This window comes from Eriocheir sinensis, chromosome 12 (genome assembly GCF_024679095.1).
Source record: "Eriocheir sinensis breed Jianghai 21 chromosome 12, ASM2467909v1, whole genome shotgun sequence".
Lineage (NCBI taxonomy): Eukaryota > Metazoa > Arthropoda > Malacostraca > Decapoda > Varunidae > Eriocheir > Eriocheir sinensis.
In genome coordinates, this window is record NC_066520.1 from 20,876,636 (window position 1) to 20,893,330 (window position 16,695).

At 45.5% G+C, this 16,695-nt stretch overlaps 1 protein-coding gene across 4 annotated transcripts in view; it reads left to right on the top strand.

Moving 5' to 3' along the window:
- The first annotated feature begins 908 nt into the window (after positions 1–908).
- The window catches only part of LOC126997597 (uncharacterized), a 106,096-nt gene continuing 90,309 nt past the window's right edge, over positions 909–16,695 (top strand). Inside the window, exons 1-2 of one of the 4 annotated variants that reach the window (XM_050858774.1) lie at positions 909–1,051; positions 6,845–6,906. The gene's annotated coding sequence lies outside the window, so the exon portion shown is untranslated. Of the gene's footprint in view, positions 1,052–2,171; positions 2,355–3,768; positions 3,918–6,844; positions 6,907–16,695 lie in introns of those variants that run through there. The other 3 variants (XM_050858775.1, XM_050858773.1, XM_050858776.1) reach the window with 3 other exon arrangements.

Genomic DNA, 16,695 nt, shown 5'->3' on the forward strand with positions numbered 1-16,695 from the left:
ATCAGTGCCATTTCTGTTTCCACACTGCCAGTACTTTTTCACCGATAGTGTTGCTGCTTCTATTACAACAACAATGATAAAAGCTAACACATTTGCAACACAATTCATCACTACTACTACTACTACTACTACTACTTCTGCTGCGATTCTGGACAACTTCATGACTAATAATAATGATACTTATGATAAACATATTCTAACCTATCATCGACTAACTAATAGAAAAGCAAAAATAAGAAGCATCACAGGAGGCAGACCACTGGGGAGGCAACGTTGACCGGTCCGTGAGGCAATGGGTGTACTACTAATCAATACATTACCCGTGTGTAGCGTGAGGCCGCACTTATCTCTCGACGGCAGGGGCGGAGGGCTGATGGACTCGCCTCACGCGGCCACTCATCCTCCCCCACACGATCGATCCCCTCTGGAGTGTGTTGGAACGGCACCAGCAGGAGGAAGAGCCGGGGACACGTGTTTTAAATTACCCGCGCATTATGTACTATTTACACGTGTTGCGGAGACGGCCCTCACCTCAGCTGATTAATGTAAACACTAAACGTAAACACCCAAGAAGTAATATACCTCAACCCGAAACCTCATAGTGCTTTTACACGGCACCAGCAGGAGGAAGAGCGGGCGGCACGTGTTTCAAATTCCGCGCGGTTTTTCTAGTATTTACCTGTGTTGCGGGGACGGCCCTCACCTCAGCTGATTGATGTAAACACTAAACGTAAACAACCACACACTAATATTCTAAAACCCAAAACTTCGTCCTTATTTCACACAATACCCAATGGTTAATTACGAGCTTCACTAATCTGACCTATCCACCTCAAAACCACGCCTCATAACCTCATATAAGGGTCAAATATGTGGAAGATTGCCTCCTATAATATGCTGTAGATGGCGCTCAGGTAGATTATTGCTTCACTAAAAAAAAGAAATAGTAAACTGAAGCCACTCTAACCCCCTCTGGCTCTCATTTGGCTGCCCTCCTCCTCTATGACACCGGTAAAAGAGCCAGGTGGACGTCATAGAGGCATTAGATAAGGTAAACTAAGCCATAAGTGCTCTGGAGGCTGTGAGGAGAGATGTAGAGGCTGTTAGAAGTGATTTATAAGTGTTAAGTGCATTGCATATTATTTAATCATCTTGAGACGGTGAGTGCCAGGTGGAGGGCGTGGTGGTGGTAATTTTTTTTATAGTGAAGGCCTGGGGTGAGATATAGCCAGTCATGAGAGTGCTAGAGGCTGTGAGGAGTGGTTTTATAAGTGTTAAGTACGTTGGAAATTACTTAAAACTTAATCCTCATATGCTGGGTGCCAAGAAAGTGTGTGATGGTGGCACTCTGAAGCCAGTCACGAGTGTTTTAAGGCTGTGAGGAGGGTGGTAGAGGCTGCAAGGAGTGATTTTATAAGTGTTAAGTACGTTGGAAATTACTTAAACTTAATCCTCATACGGTGGGTGCCAGATGCAGTGTGTGAAGATGGCACTAATTAACAATCTAGGTCATCTGAGTGTTCTGGGGGCACTGAGGAGAGTTCTGAAGTGATTTTTGGGGTGTTATAAGTATATGCTGTATATTAGTTACTTCGATGGTGGGTGCCAGATGAAGTACCTATATGATGGTGACACTATTAATCTAGGGTCATCTGAGTGTTCTAGAGGCTGAGGAAAGAAGCTGGAGTGATTTTCAAGAAGTTAAGTTACGTTGAGAAGTGATATTCTAAGTGTAAAGTACGTTGCATATTATTTACTCTTAATATACGTGTCAGGTGGAGTGTGTGAATGTGGCACTAATACTCTAGGGTCATGTGAGTGCCTATGCCGGCTGTAAGAAAAGTTAGTGATTTTCAAGGGGTTAAAGTACGTGGAAAAGTGATATTCTAAGTGTAAAGTAAGTTGCATATTATTTACTCTTAATCTAGGTGCCAGGTGGAGTGTGTGAATGTGGCACTAATACTCTAGGGTCATGTGAGTGCCTATGCCGGCTGTAAGAAAAGTTAGTGATTTTCAAGGGGTTAAAGTACGTGGAAAAGTGATATCCTAAGTGTAAAGTAAGTTGCATATTATTTACTCTTAATCTAGGTGCCAGGTGAAGTGTATGAAGGTGGCACTAACACACTAGGGGCCATATGAGTGCCTATGCCGGCTGGGGAAGGGAAGGAGGTGACACACGTGTTTATTTAGCTCTCAGATGTTCTTGTGTTTTGGTGGTCAGCTGTTGAGCTATTCAGCCATCTTGACTCTCCTTCCTCCCTTGGCACCTCCTCGGCCCCCTCCTGCCTCACACACGCCCCAGGCCACCATGAGCACCCAGGGACCACTGCTGCAGGACGTGAGTGTGGCCCAGGGTGCGTCCATGGCCCTTTAATATTACTTACACTCGATAAATAAGGCTTGGGTCGGTTAGTCGTTTCCATATTAATTATTTCTGAAGGTCATAATATGGGGTAAATGCGTTCCCCATAGTGTTTTTTTACGTTCATTGTACAGAAGAAGGGTTAAACTAGGCCTTGGGTGCGTCCAGGCCTTTAAATATTCCTTACACTCGATAAATAAGGCTTGGCTCGGTTAGTCCTTTCCATATTAATTATTTCTGAAGGTCATAATATGGGGTAAATACGTATATATGTGTGTTTCTATATGTTCATTATGCAGAAGAAGGGTCAAACTAGGCCTAGGGTGCGTCCAGGCCTTTAAATATTGCTGTCACTTAGAATAAATAAGGAGAAAATGAGACGAGTTCGATATTCTTTAACGTCTCCATATCAGTAATTTCTAAAGGGCAAAGAAGGGGGTTAAATGCGTCCATATGAGTGTTTCTTTACGTTCATTGTATAGCAGATGGGTTAAACTACCACCAGGGTCATTAAAGTGTGTTCCAGCCTTTTAAATAACGTTGTCAGGCAGGATAAATAAGGATTGGGTCGGTTTTCTTGTACGTTTCCATATCAGCCATTTCTAAAGGGCATAAAAGGGGTTAAAAGTGTTCCAATTAGTGTTTCTTTACCTCCATTATACAGAAGAAGGGTCAAACTACCACCAGGGTCATTAAACTACCCATGGAAATGCCTACAAACCCTACGAAAGCCTTGTAAAATGTATGTGCTTTGACTAGTAGGTCGGTATCCGTAGACGCTTCCACATCAATCATTTATATTTAAGGCCATAAAAGGGGTTAAACGTATCCCTATTAGCGTTTCCTTACGTTCATTGTGAAGAAGAAAGGTCAAACTACCACCAGGGTCATCAGACTACCCATGGAAATGCCTACAAGCCCTACGAAAGCCTTGTTAAATGTATGTACTTGGTCTCCTAGGTCGGTATCTGTATACGCCTCCATATCAATCATTTCATATTTAAGGCCATAAAAGGGGTTAAACGTATCCATATTACCGTTTCCTTACGTTCATTTTGAAGAAGAAAGGTCAAACTACCACCAGGGTCATTAAACTACCCATGGAAATGCCCTCAAACCCTACGAAAACCTTGTTAAATGTGTGCACTTGGGCTCGTAGGTCGGGATCTGTCTACGCTTCCTCATCAATCCTTTAATATTTAAGGCCATAAGAAGGGTTAAACGTATCCCTGTTACCGTTTCCTTACGTTCATTGTGAAGAAGAAGGGTCAAACTACCACCAGGGTCATCAAACTATCCATGGAAATGCCCACAAACCCTACGAAAGCCTTGTAAAATATGTGCTTTGGGGCGCGGAAGGGAAGAATATGGTCCTTAGCCACGGGGTACAGAAGTGGGCCAAGCCAATCTATTTATAAAGGCCACATTGCACTGCTGTTTTCTGGCCAGTGCCGGGACCCACGAGGCACTGGCACCGTCCCCAGGCCCCACGAGGTGACCCTGTGGTGCTGTCTGCTGGTAAAGGCTGCCCTCACTGCCCCCAGGTGTTACCAAGGTGTGCTCAGGTGTGCCCCAGGTCGTCATTCACCCTGACCTTCACATGTTGCTCTCTGGCCTTTAAAAGTGACCCCAAAAGAATGGTGTGCTGTTGTATGTTAATTTATAGACCATTCTTGTGGCCAGGGGTAATTAGCAAGCATTTCAAGGTGTTAAGTAAATGCTCATAAGGTTCACAGTGGAATTTTAAGTGGCAAGTGGATTATATGACCAGATGGTGTGCTTTTGTATGTTAATTTTGACCATCCCCTTTGATTCGGTGATGCACTTTGGTTAGGTGTGATTAGCAAGCATTTTAAGGTGTTAACTAAATGCTCATAAAGTTCACAGTGGAATTTTAAGTGGCAAGTGGATTATATGACCAGATGGTGTGCTTTTGTATGTTAATTTTGACCATCCCCTTTGATTCTGGTGATGCACTTTGGTTAGGTGTGATTAGCAAGCATTTTAAGGTGTTAACTAAATGCTCATAAGGTTCGCAGTGAAATTTTAAGTGGCAAGTGGATTATAAGAGCAGATGGTGTGCTTTTGTATGTTAATTTTGACCATCCACTTTGATTCTGGTGATGCACTTTGGTCAGGTATTATTAGCAAGCATATTGAGGTGTTCTAAGTGCTCATAAGGTTCAGAGTGGACTTTTAAGTGACAAATGGATTATAAGACCAGATGATGTGCTGTTGTTTGTTAGTTTAGACCACTTGGCACTTTGGCCAGGTGTAATTAGCAAGCATTTCGAGGTGCTAATTTCCCATTTGTGATCAGTTTATGCATCATCTATTTTGGGGTTTATATCATGGCAAAATTTGGCCCGGGTAGCACGGTAATATTTAAATTTGGCCCATCATGTTTCTTAAAGCCACAAATTTGAAGCTGAGGTACGGTAATGCAACAAATTTGGCCCATTGTTGGTACATATAAAGCCACAAATTTGTCAGTCGCATTTGGACAGTTAAAGCCACAAATTTGGCCCATTGTTGGTATCATTGTAAAGCCAAATTTGGCCCGTCGCTGGTACACGGTAAAGCCACAAATTTGGCCCGTCGCTGGTACACGGTAAAGCCACAAATTTGGCCCATCGCTGGTACACGGTAAAGCCACAAATTTGGCCCATTGCTGGTACACGGTAAAGCCACAAATTTGGCCCATTGCTGCTACCGGGTTAAGTGACAAGTGGATCATAAGACCAGTATGTTCACTATGGAATGTCTGTTCTGGCTAACCATGTTGAGAATAGGCAGTATTAGATTGGTTAGCACACATCCCTGCCCTGCGTCTAAACTAATAATGAATAACTGCATAATACGAGACATATGGGCAGAGAATATGTCTATTGGAGTGTGCTGCCTGTAAACTAACTATACGTGCCTGCTGTTTGGTCTAGTGTGTGCTGATATAAGAGTTGAGGAGGAGCGGGTTAGGTTACGAGTCTCACAAAATGTCTACATAAAAGAAAGTGCCGTGATGTCTATAAAGGAATGATCAGTACGTGTAGATATTCCTATGTGTTATGGATGAATTATTCCCAATGCACATTAACCCAGTACCAGTGATGGGCCAGATTTGTGGCTTTACCATGTAGCAGAGACGGCCCAAATTTTTGCCATGGTATAAACCCCCAAAATAGATGATGCATAAACTGATCCCAAATGCGTTGATATATATTATGAAATGGTTTGCGTGAGTGATGATTTTTTCTCATTATTCTCGCTTAGAGGGGCCTATAAGAAACATGATCTCCGCAGCTACCGGGTTAAATGAGATTGCTGTATAACAATAACTGCCTCTACTGAAATATCACGCTTTTTTGTTGGGTAGGAAATTAGATGTAGCACACAGCTTGAGAAGAGTGCAATAACAGCATCGTTAATTAGTGTTATGTCCATGATGATTTACCATGATGACAGTAATAGTTCATTTTCTGCACACACGCACAGATCAGTTATTAGAAACCTTTTCACTTGCTTATTAAGTTAAGTTAAAATAGAAGCAGAGCACCTGAAGCAACACCGAACTGCATACATGATGATATATGGCAGTGGAGAAGGTTCGAGAGATGCCTAGGGGAGGAACAGTGCCCTCACGTCCAGCACATGTTTGTCTGACACATTTCCAGCGCACAACAAACCCCAGCCAACAAGTGGCCCAAATCCACAGAGGTTTCTGTAACACATGGAAAAATCATCCATTTGCACTTGTTGCTTTCAGCCAGTCGGCCAAAAGTATGGTGCGTGACGCCAGCCAGTAACATGAGTAGGGGAGCTTGGGTAGCCAGTCTGCCCGTACCCACACCCAGGACAGATTTTTATTGGTATTTATTGTGTTTTTTTACAAATTCTCTGACATAATTAATTTTTCCCATACGTTCTTTATCCAACGCTAATGTCATCCAACCCGACACACTCTCTAACCAAATTCTCACTTTGGGGACCTAATTTATTCTGCATCTGCCCTCAATTTTCCTTTCTATCATGATGAAAATTGTTTGAGATGACTGTGACCCCCTCGCTGGACCTTTTCCGCTACTCAAGTTAACCCGTCCGCTGCGATTGGCATGGATTTGGCTTTCAGTGGTAGCCTGGTAACATATATTCCCAGGTCTTTCTCTGCCTCTGTGATGGATAGTGGAGTGTTTCCCATGTGGTATTGGTATGCTGGATATCCCCTCCCAAGGTGCATGACTTTACATTTTTCTTCATTGAATTGTAGCAGCCACTTTTTTGTTCCATTCCTGTAGCTTGGTGAGGTCTTCTTGCAGGAAATTCACAGTCAAGGTTAATAAGTTAGCTGTTGTAGTGGTGTGTATAACATTGTTTGTGGTGGAACATGATAGCATACTTTAGACATGTATTAGTTATTGCACAGCTGGAAGAAATGGTTGAATGCATCACTCTGGGTTTGTGCCTAAGAGCTCCCCTGTTTTTCAGACTGACCTGAGTTAACAAGTCGAGCTTCCAAGTTGAAGTCTTCCAAACAGCCAAACACTAAGGTAAGAATAAGTTTGCTAGCAATCATTTGCTGCAAAAGTTGTTTTGAAGTCTGAAATCACTGAATTTTATGATTTAATTAGTTCATACCTTTTTGTGTAATAACTCCCAGTGAAATGATACGTCAGTCCCAAGCTACTTCCTTTTGCACTTGTATCTTGTTAAAGCGAGGGTTATTAACCTTGGTGAAGTAGAAATACATGTGCCTGCTTGCATGTAAAGGTAAAGGTAAAGTTCGGGACCTTCACTACAGCTGCACCTGGCCTCGGTGCTCATCTCTGACCCATTCGGCAGTGAGCTTATGGTTAGTGAAAACCCATCACCCCGAGTCACAGGGAAAGTGCAACATCTCTGTTACCACAGTTTTCCTTCCCTACATGTATGTCTTCAGGTACCCATTTATCGAGCATCCCGAAAGGAAGGATGAACAGGTGGGTTGGCTCCGTGCTGACTGCCCAGGCCAGGATTCGAACCCAGGCCCATGAATTTGTAACTAGGAGTCCTCTCTTTGGGCCACTCGTTTCTACACATTTTTATAGGGGCAGTGATTAGCAGGCTTGAGCTGCTGTTTTTACTGTAAAAAGAAAAAGAAAAAAAAGATACTTGCTCACAAAATTATACAACTGGTGGAATCTGCCCCACTTGCTCTGCTTGCTTCATAAGTACAGTGCACTGATGATACGTTAGCTCACTCCAAACATCTGTGCTTAGTTTTGAAGCTGCCTGACTCACTTTCCTTCCATCTTGTTTGGGTTTGCCCAAAAGAGGTTTATCCTCCCTTGTGGCTGGTCAGTAGTGGGGCACCTGAGGAAACCTGGGGAAGGTAAACTGTGGTGACCTGGACATCACGCCTGCACCATGTCTTGTCTTGGTCTTCACCTGCCACCTTGTTTATTTAAGTAATCATTATCAGTAACTCCATTTCCTACAGACAGGTGTGCAACAAGCTTGTGTAACACAGGTCCCAGTATTTATATTCACTTCCAACAATATAGATGGAGTCTAGAAGCATGTTCTAATTTCTCATCTCTCACACTGCTGTTAATGGGACAGAATTGAGTTTCCAGTCAGCATCTATGCTGACTGGAAACTGCATACGCCTCCATGGTCTAGTGGTCAGCGTGCTTGGCTTCTACTCCGCGGGCCCGGGTTCGAATCCCGGCCTGGGCAGTCGGCGCGCAGCTCACCCAACTGTTCATCCTCCCTTTTGGGCTGGTCGATAAATGGGTACCTGGGGAAACCTGGTGAAGGTAAACTGTGGTAACCCGGATGTCACACTGGCCCTGTGTCCTGGGGTAATGGGCTCCCTCCCACCACAGGCTCAAGGGCCAATGTTACGGAGATGAGCACTGAGGCCATGCGCTGATACAACGTATGCCCCCAACTTTACCTTTACCTTTTATGCTGAAAATCATTTACCAACTCACAAAGGTGCTGATTTAACATCCATTACTAGAAAAAGGATTGTACCAACTAGCCATTAAAAAAAAATAAAAAGACATGTTTCCTGCCTTAGCAAGGGTGAGAGGAAAATGTTCATATTCAGATTTAAAGTAAATTAAAGGTAAAGTCAAATTGCACATCCGCCCTGTTTAAAACAAGGCCATGGACCCACTACCACTTCATTCACCCGCACACTCAACACAGCCACACATTTCTCGCTGCTTTTACTGGACTTTCGGTAGTTTAAAGACTGCAAGACCTGGATATGAGAAGAATAGGCCTAGTGTGTGTGTGTGTGTGTGTGTGTGTGTGTGTGTGTGTGTGTGTGTGTGTGAAATTTCTATCCCCGACTCCCTTGCAGGGTTAAAAGGCGACATGTACCGTGTTGTTTATTTAAGATTTTTCAGCTTACATTGAAGGCCATTTTTAGCTTTAGGTGCCTGACTATGAAAGCTCCAGAATCATGTCACCACAACACGTAGAAAAAATTGGTACTCGATCAAGTAAACTGGAGGAAAGTGTCCAGCAGGAGATTGTGGACGTTCACCATCAACTACAGTCCACTTAGTTTATTTAGTTTTCATTTTTTCACTTACGTATTTACTTTTTACTGCCTTGTGCCAAATTTAACTATTGATCCTGACATTGACCTTTATCTTGACCTTTCGTTCTTTCTATTTTTATTCGGAGCTGCGTCTAGCGGGCTTTTTTTAGCTGTTGCTGCCTTCGGTCTTGCCCTTGAGCTGTCTCCCTCGCTGTAAAAAAGAAAAAAAAGAAAGGTGTCAGGAGGAGAATGGCAGTTACTCTCAATCAGTTTACCATCAAGGACAGGTTCAAGGGAGGGAAGGAGCCTATCTATAGCCCACTGAACTTGCTCAGTCTCTTCCAAAAGCCTCTGGTGATGTGGTGTCAGCCTGCATGTGATCGACCTTTGGAGGCCTCGGAGTGTTGAGCCGGTACTGAAGTCTATTGTTCGCCAAGGGTGTGTGTGCGGCCATTACTTATTGATTTCTTCTTAGCCATTGTTCGTCTCGCCCTCCCTGATTTTCCTTTGGCATTTTTGGTATTGTAGGCTTTTGCGAGGGTCATTTTGTGTATGTGTGTGTGTGTGTTTCATGGGGCAGTTAATCAACAATGGGTCACTTATGAATTCACATTTACGCTGTTTTTCTTTTTTGTTCCCTATTCTTTTTCTTTTCTTCTTCTTTTGTTTCTTTTTCTTCTTTGTTTCTTTTCCTTGTTTGTTTCTTTTTCTTCTTTGTTTCTTTTCCTTGTTTGTTTCTTTTCCTTTTTCTTACATATTCTACTAGTATATTAAAGTCTCCTTCTCATGTTCCTTCATATACATCCTTTTTCACATCAGTAGAACATTCCTCTCTCCTCTGTCTCGTCCATTACCAAGCGTCATCCATTCCTACAGTCACAGATGTTCCCAATGCGTTATTCATCACGTCCATGCAAGGTCGCTCCTCCAGGGATAGTTTCAGCGTCAGTATCGTCAGACGCTTCCTCCTCTCACATCACCTGTTTCCAAAGGCCAAAGATGGGCTCAGTCGGGTTCTAGTGAGTGTGTTCTTAGGTTCATGGCACAGAAGAAAGGTCGAACTACCACCAGGATCCCAAAACTACCCCTGGAAATGTCCCAAACTCTGACGAAAGTCTTGTCGAATATGTGTGCCTCGGCGCCTAAGTGTTTAACCCGTCCACTGTGATTGGCACGGATTTGGCCTTCACTGGTAGCCTGGTAACATATACTCCCGGGTCTTTCTCTGCCTCTGTGGTGGATAGTGGAGTGTTTCTCATGTGGAATTGGTATGCTGGATATCCCCTCCCAATGTGCATGACTTTACATTTTTCTTCATTGAATTGTAGCAGCCACTTATTGCTCCACTCTCGTGATGTATTCATGTAGGAAATCCACAGTCAAGGGGTTAAGAATATAGCCCTTAGCGTCTAGCGGAGGCAAGTGCAAAAAGGGTCAGCAAAGGGGTGGGCGCTTAACCCGGTAGCAGTGACGGGCCAAATTTGTGGCTTTACCGTGTAGCAGCTACGGGTCAGATTTGTGCCATGATACAAACCCCCCAAAATAGATGATGCATAAACTGATCACAAATGGTTTGATATATATTATGAAATAGTTTGTGTGAGTGATGATTTTTTTCTCATTTTTCTTGGTTAGAGGGACCATTAAGAAACTGCTCCCCGCTGCTACCGGGTTAATATCTATGTAAATGGAGACGGAACGGAGCTGGAAAGAGGAGCGGTGTGCAGCAATGCAGAGAAATGGTGGGGATTTAAAATTATTCGATGAGGGTGAAGGCAGAGAGCTGTGCTGTTATTGAAGTTCTATTGAGGGACGTTATAAGTGTTTGGAATTTTCCGTTTTCAAGCCACAGCGATCAATGCACTAGCCTGTTGATATATAAGGTAATACAACGGGACTTTTTGTAGTTGTTGTATTTGCTTATTGCCCCCTTGAGCTGCTTACCTTGCTGTATAAAAAAAAGAAGAGAGAGTGAGATAGTAAGGGAAGCATCTCTTGATTTCATTTGGCTAGGCAGGACCAACACCACCCTTCACTCCTGGCCATATGTTCCCTCCTACGTCCTCCTTGGGAACAGTCCACGTCAATCTTAGGCCACTCACCCACACCTCCCTTTACCTACATCACAAGAGAGGAGGCATTTGGCTAGGCAGGACCAACACCACCCTTCACTCCTAGCCATATGTTCCCTCCTACGTCCTCCTAGGGAACAGTCCACGTCAATCTTAGGCCACTCACCCACACCTCCAATCACCTACATCACAAGAGGGGGGAGGCATTTGGCTAGGCAGGACCAACACCACCCTTCACTCCTAGCCATATGTTCCCTCCTACGTCCTCCTTGGGAACAGTCCACGTCAATCTTAGGCCACTCACTCACACTTCCCTTTACCTACATCACAAGAGGGGGGAGGCATTTGGCTAGGCAGGACCAACACCACCCCTCACTCCTGGCCATATGTTCCCACCTACGTCCTCCTTGGGAACAGTCCACGTCAATCTTAGGCCACTCACTCACATCTCCAATCACCTACATCACAAGGGGGGGGAGGCATTTGGCTAGGCAGGCCCAACACCACCCTTCACTCCTAGCCATATGTTCCCTCCAACGTCCTCCTTGGGAACAGTCTGCGTCAATCTTAGGCCACTCACCCACACTTCCCTTTACCTACATCACAAGAGGGGGAGGCATTTGGCTAGGCAGGACCAACACCACCCTTCACTCCTAGCCATATGTTCCCTCCTACGTCCTCCTAGGGAACAGTCCACGTCAATCTTAGGCCACTCACCCACACCTCCCTTTACCTACACCACAAGAGGGGGGAGGCATTTGGCTAGGCAGGACCAACACCACCCTTCACTCCTGGCCATATGTTCCCTCCTACGTCCTTCTAGGGAACAGCCCACGTCAATCTTAGGCCACTCACCCACACCTCTGAACAGTCCACGTCAATCTTAGGCCACTCACCCACACCTCCCATCACCTACATTGCAAGAGGGGGGAGGCATTTGGCTAGGCAGGACCAACACCACCCCTCACTCCTAGCCATATGTTCCCTCCTACGTCCTCCTTGGGAACAGCCCACGTCAATCTTAGGCCACTCACCCACACCTCCCTTCACCTACATCACAAGGGGGGGAGGCATTTGGCTAGGCAGGACCAACACCACCCTTCACTCCTAGCCATATGTTCCCTCCTCTCAAGCCGCCTACGACCTCCTTGGGGCTCACCTTTCCTCCCTGGAGTCACGTTACCCCTGGAGCCTCCCCTTAACTTCCCTTCTCTTGTACCCATTTGGCTGCATTACCCGGCTTTTGTGTGTGACTGTTACCTACGAGCGGCTCTTTGGGTCCCTTCTCTCCCCTCACTCTTATTTTTTTTCCTCACCCTTTGTGTCTGTGTTCTTTTATCTCTCCCTCTCTCTCTCTCAACCTCCCACGCCTTTAGTACGTCTTTCTTTCTCTCTATCCAGTGTCTCCCCCTCCCCCTCCTCTTTCTTCTGTCCTTTTTTTTCCTTCCCTGTATTCTCCCTCCTCATCTTTCTCTCCCTCCCTTCCAATTCCTTTTTTTCTCTCCTCCCATGCATTCTACTTCCTCCTCCTCCTCCTCCTCTTTCTCTTCAGTTATCCCTCTTCCTAGTTCCTTTTTTTCTCTTTCCCTATACTCTCCCTTCGTTCCTCCTCCCTCCTTCCATCCACTCTTCTTCCTCCTCTTCTTTCTCTTCAGTCCCGCTTTCCAGTTCCTTTTTTCTCCTCCCTTCTACTCTCCCTCCTCATCTTTCCCTCCAATCCTTCATCTTCCCTCCTTCCAATTCTTGTTTTTCTCCTCCTATGCACTCTTCCTCCTCCTCCTCCTTCTCTTTCTCTTCATTCATCCCTCTTCCCTATATCCATTTCCTCCTTTCGCCTCCTGCACTCTCCCTCCTCATCTTTCCCTCCCGTTGTCCCTTTTCCCTCCTCTCCCCCCCCCCCCTTCCTCCCCCTCTCCATCAAGGGGTAGAAGACATAATGACCGGAACAAGGCATTTAAACATCCCCAAAGACCCTCGTCACTTTACCATCGACCTGACCAGTCTTTTAGAGAGCCATCACACCTCCCCCTCTCTTCCCCTCGTCCTCCTCCCCTCACCCTCTTCCCCTCCTCCCTTCTCTTCAATTTCCCCCCCTCTACCTCCCTATTATGTACTTTTTCTCCCCTCTCTCTTCCATTCCTCATTTCCCTCTCCCCTCTTCTTCCTCTCTCCCTTTCCTTATCCTCCCTTCTCTTCTATTCCCTTCCTTCCCTCTACCCTCTCTTCTTCCCCTCTCCATTTCTCTATCGCCCCTCCTCTTCAATTTCCCTCCTACCTCTACCCTTCCCTCTCTCCCTCCCCCCTCTCTCTATCATGTATACCTTCCTCATTTCCCTCTCCTCCCCCTCTTCCTTATCTTCCCCTCTCCAATTTTCCTCCCTCCCCTCCCTTTCCCTCCATCCCCTCCCTTTCCTTCCCTATTATGTACCTTTTCTCCCCTCTCGTCCATTCCTCATCTTCCTCTCCCCTCACTTACTTGTTTATTATGCCAGACAATCGCATTCACCGCCGCCCGTCGATACACCTTAATGAATGGCTCCCCGCTCAGGTGCTCTCGACAGGTGTGGCCACAGGTACGCACGCCGGGAAAGGGGGACGAAGTAGATAGGTAGAGGACACCGTCAAAGGAGGTTGATAGGTACAACACGAGGGAAAGGGAAATATTCAGAGCGGGAGTAGATATTAGCACGCTGGTAAAGTAGAGGAAGTAGATTGGTATATCACGCGGGAAAGGGACGGAGTAGATAGGGAACGTTCGCCGTGGAAAGTACTAAGTATTGATAGGCAGGGAAAGGAATGCGAGTCTAGGGAAAGCTTAGGTTGGGACTGGAATGCGAATCTACGGAAAACTGAATAACACCGATGATTTTTTAAGGAAGGCGATGGTAGAGAACATTGGTACAAGTCAGGAAAGTCAGTATTGCCTCAGAACATGGAGTAATATGGAAACGATCTTAGATATACGACACATACTTAGGAACTGCGTCGATCTTCACTTGTTTTCGCTCATACATAGGAGCTGCGTCGATCTTCACTTGTTTTCGGTTATTCGTTTTTTGTATCGTCCATCACGTTACCGATACTTTAATGACAGATTATACGGGAAGGACGAATTGCCATGGAGAAGGAAAGTGTTTATCAGGAGAAATAAGACTTAGGAGACGATTTTTGAGGTAGAGAGAAGACCGAGGAAACAAATCGAGGCACAAATTTTAACTTAACACAGACGAAGGCAAAATGAACAAGCAAAAAACACACTTCTGAGATAGTTTTAAGTCGCGTGAAATCGGAATTCGTACACAAGTTTTTTTAGGGAGCTTCAGGGAATTAAAGGGACATTGAACACGGGATTAGATACATGGGGGCTTAAGCTGGAGCGAGGAGGAAGGCAAGGCAAGGCAAGCGTCGAGGAGACGGCGCCGAAAATTGAAGTGTGATGGGAACATGTCTCCGGGGACGATTGAGAGAGAGAGAGAGAGAGAGAGAGAGAGAGAGAGAGAGAAAGGAAAAGTAAAGAAAAGAAGGAAAAGAAAAGAAAAGAGAAGAGAGAGAGAGAGAGAGAGAGAGAGAGAGAGAGAGAGAGAGAGAGAGGTTCTTTTCTCCATCCTTCTTCATATTTTTCCGCCAACTTTGTCTCCTTCCTTTTCTTCCCTCTATCTTCCTTTCCTTCCTTCCTCCTTTCTCCTCTCCTTCCTTTTCCATCCCCCGCTGCTTCTCATTTTCCTTGTCTCTATCTTCTTCGCCGGAGAGAGAGAGAGAGAGAGAGAGAGAGAGAGAGAGAGAGAGAGAGAGAGAAACTAACACCAATCCAATAGGCAATATGGAGAGAAATCGAAGTTGCCAGACGTGAGGGTGTGAAAATGAGAGAGATAAGAAAAGGGAGAGTAAAGAAAATGGAGATGAAGACAGAACGACAGACAGACGCCAAGGGAGGGAGTGTTGACCAAGGGAGAGGATGAGGAGAGGAGGGGGAGAGGGGGAGGGGGGAAGGAAAGGAGGGGAGGGGGGGGGGGCGGGGCATAACCAATTTTGTGTTGAATATTTGAGGATCCAGTGTGTGTGTGTGTGTGTGTGTGTGTGTGTATTGATCAGTGGATAGGTGGGTAGGTGGATGGGTGAGTGGCTAAAGGGGGTAAGTGGATAGGTGGGTAGGTGGGTTAGTTCAGGGGATCCAAGGAATTGCCTGATTTTGGGGTGAATTTGGTTGCCCGATTTCTTGTTTCTCTTACTCCTGGTGGTGTTGATTGTGGTGGTGGTGGTGTATTGAGTGTAGTGGAATATGGATTGGTGGTGGTGGGTGTATGTCTTGTTTTATGTATAAGCACGTGCTGGGATTGAGACGCTGTGTGGGTGTGTGTGGGTGCAATGTGGGTGGGTGAGTTAAAGAGTGGCTGTGGTGTGCATGGGTGTCCAGTGTGTGTGGGTGGGGGAGTCAAGGAATGGGTTACAGTGTGTGGGTGGGTGGGAATGGGTTCTTGCTGACACAGTGCATGAGAAATATTTGCTTGTGAACCTGTATTTGATTTTTGTATTGATATATGTAATAATTCTTTAACCATTTTGTCTACCAGAGTGTGTTTGAGTGTGTTAGGTCAAGTCCATCCGTCTAGTTCGTCTACCAGAGTGTGTTTGAGTGTGTTAGGTCAAGTCCATCCGTCTAGTTCGTCTACCAGAGTGTGTTTGAGTGTGTTAGGTCAAGTCCATCCGTCTAGTTCGTCTACCAGAGTGTGTTTGAGTGTGTTAGGTCGTCCATCTATCTATCTGTCTGAAGTTGTTGAAGTAAATAAGTAATACAACCTTAAAAATGCAATTAGAGCAGAGATTAAGAGTTCTAAGTACAAAGACCATGAATGTACGAACTCCTAGTATTTCCTATAGCACTTTTAACCCGTAAGAGAGTCCGTCGAAACATGTATACAACGCGTGAACCTCTGAAGGACACGAAGTTCCAATGCCGGTATGCGAAATGAAGGCGGGAGTTGAGAAGAGGAGGAGGAGGAGGAGGACGAAGAGGAGGGAGTTGCATGCGTGTGAGATTTTTATACTTGTGGCAGGGAAAGTTTGTTGCCGGGCTGAGGGAAGTTGTAGTAGTGAGGAGTATACGAATGTAGGTGAAGAGGAGGAAGAGGAGGAGGAGGAGGAGGAGGAGGATTTATAAGAATGGTAGACACGTATTTATGAAAGTAGTGCAGTGTGTGTGTGTGTGTGTGTGTGTGTGACGGAAGCCTCTCAAGTGAAGACTGAGGTTATTGTCTCCAGTGCCTCTCTCTCTCTCTCTCTCTCTCTCTCGCAATACAGTTTTCTTCCCTTTATGTTTATCTTGTTCATGCACGCCTCCTCCTCCTCCACCTCCTCTACCTCCTCCTCCTCCTCCTGTTGGCATGGTGACGCGTACGACTGTTGCCATGGTTACCTCACGCAAGGGAAAAGGGGGGAGGGGGGAGGAGGAGGGAGGGAAGATGAAGCAGTTAGAGGAGGAGGAGGAGGAGGAGGAGGAGGCGACAAGATGAAGTAGAAGGAAAGTGTTGAGGAAAAGGAGAAAAGTGGGTCTCTCTCTCTCTCTCTCTCTCTCTCTCTCTCTCTCTCTCTCTCTCTCTCTCTCTCTCTCTCTCTCTCTCTCTCTCTCTCTCTCTCTCCGATGATATCTTAATTAGAATAGGGAATGAGGGAGTGGTGTTATTTCCCACATCTATATCACCATCATCACCACCACCACCACCAAAATGCCTTAC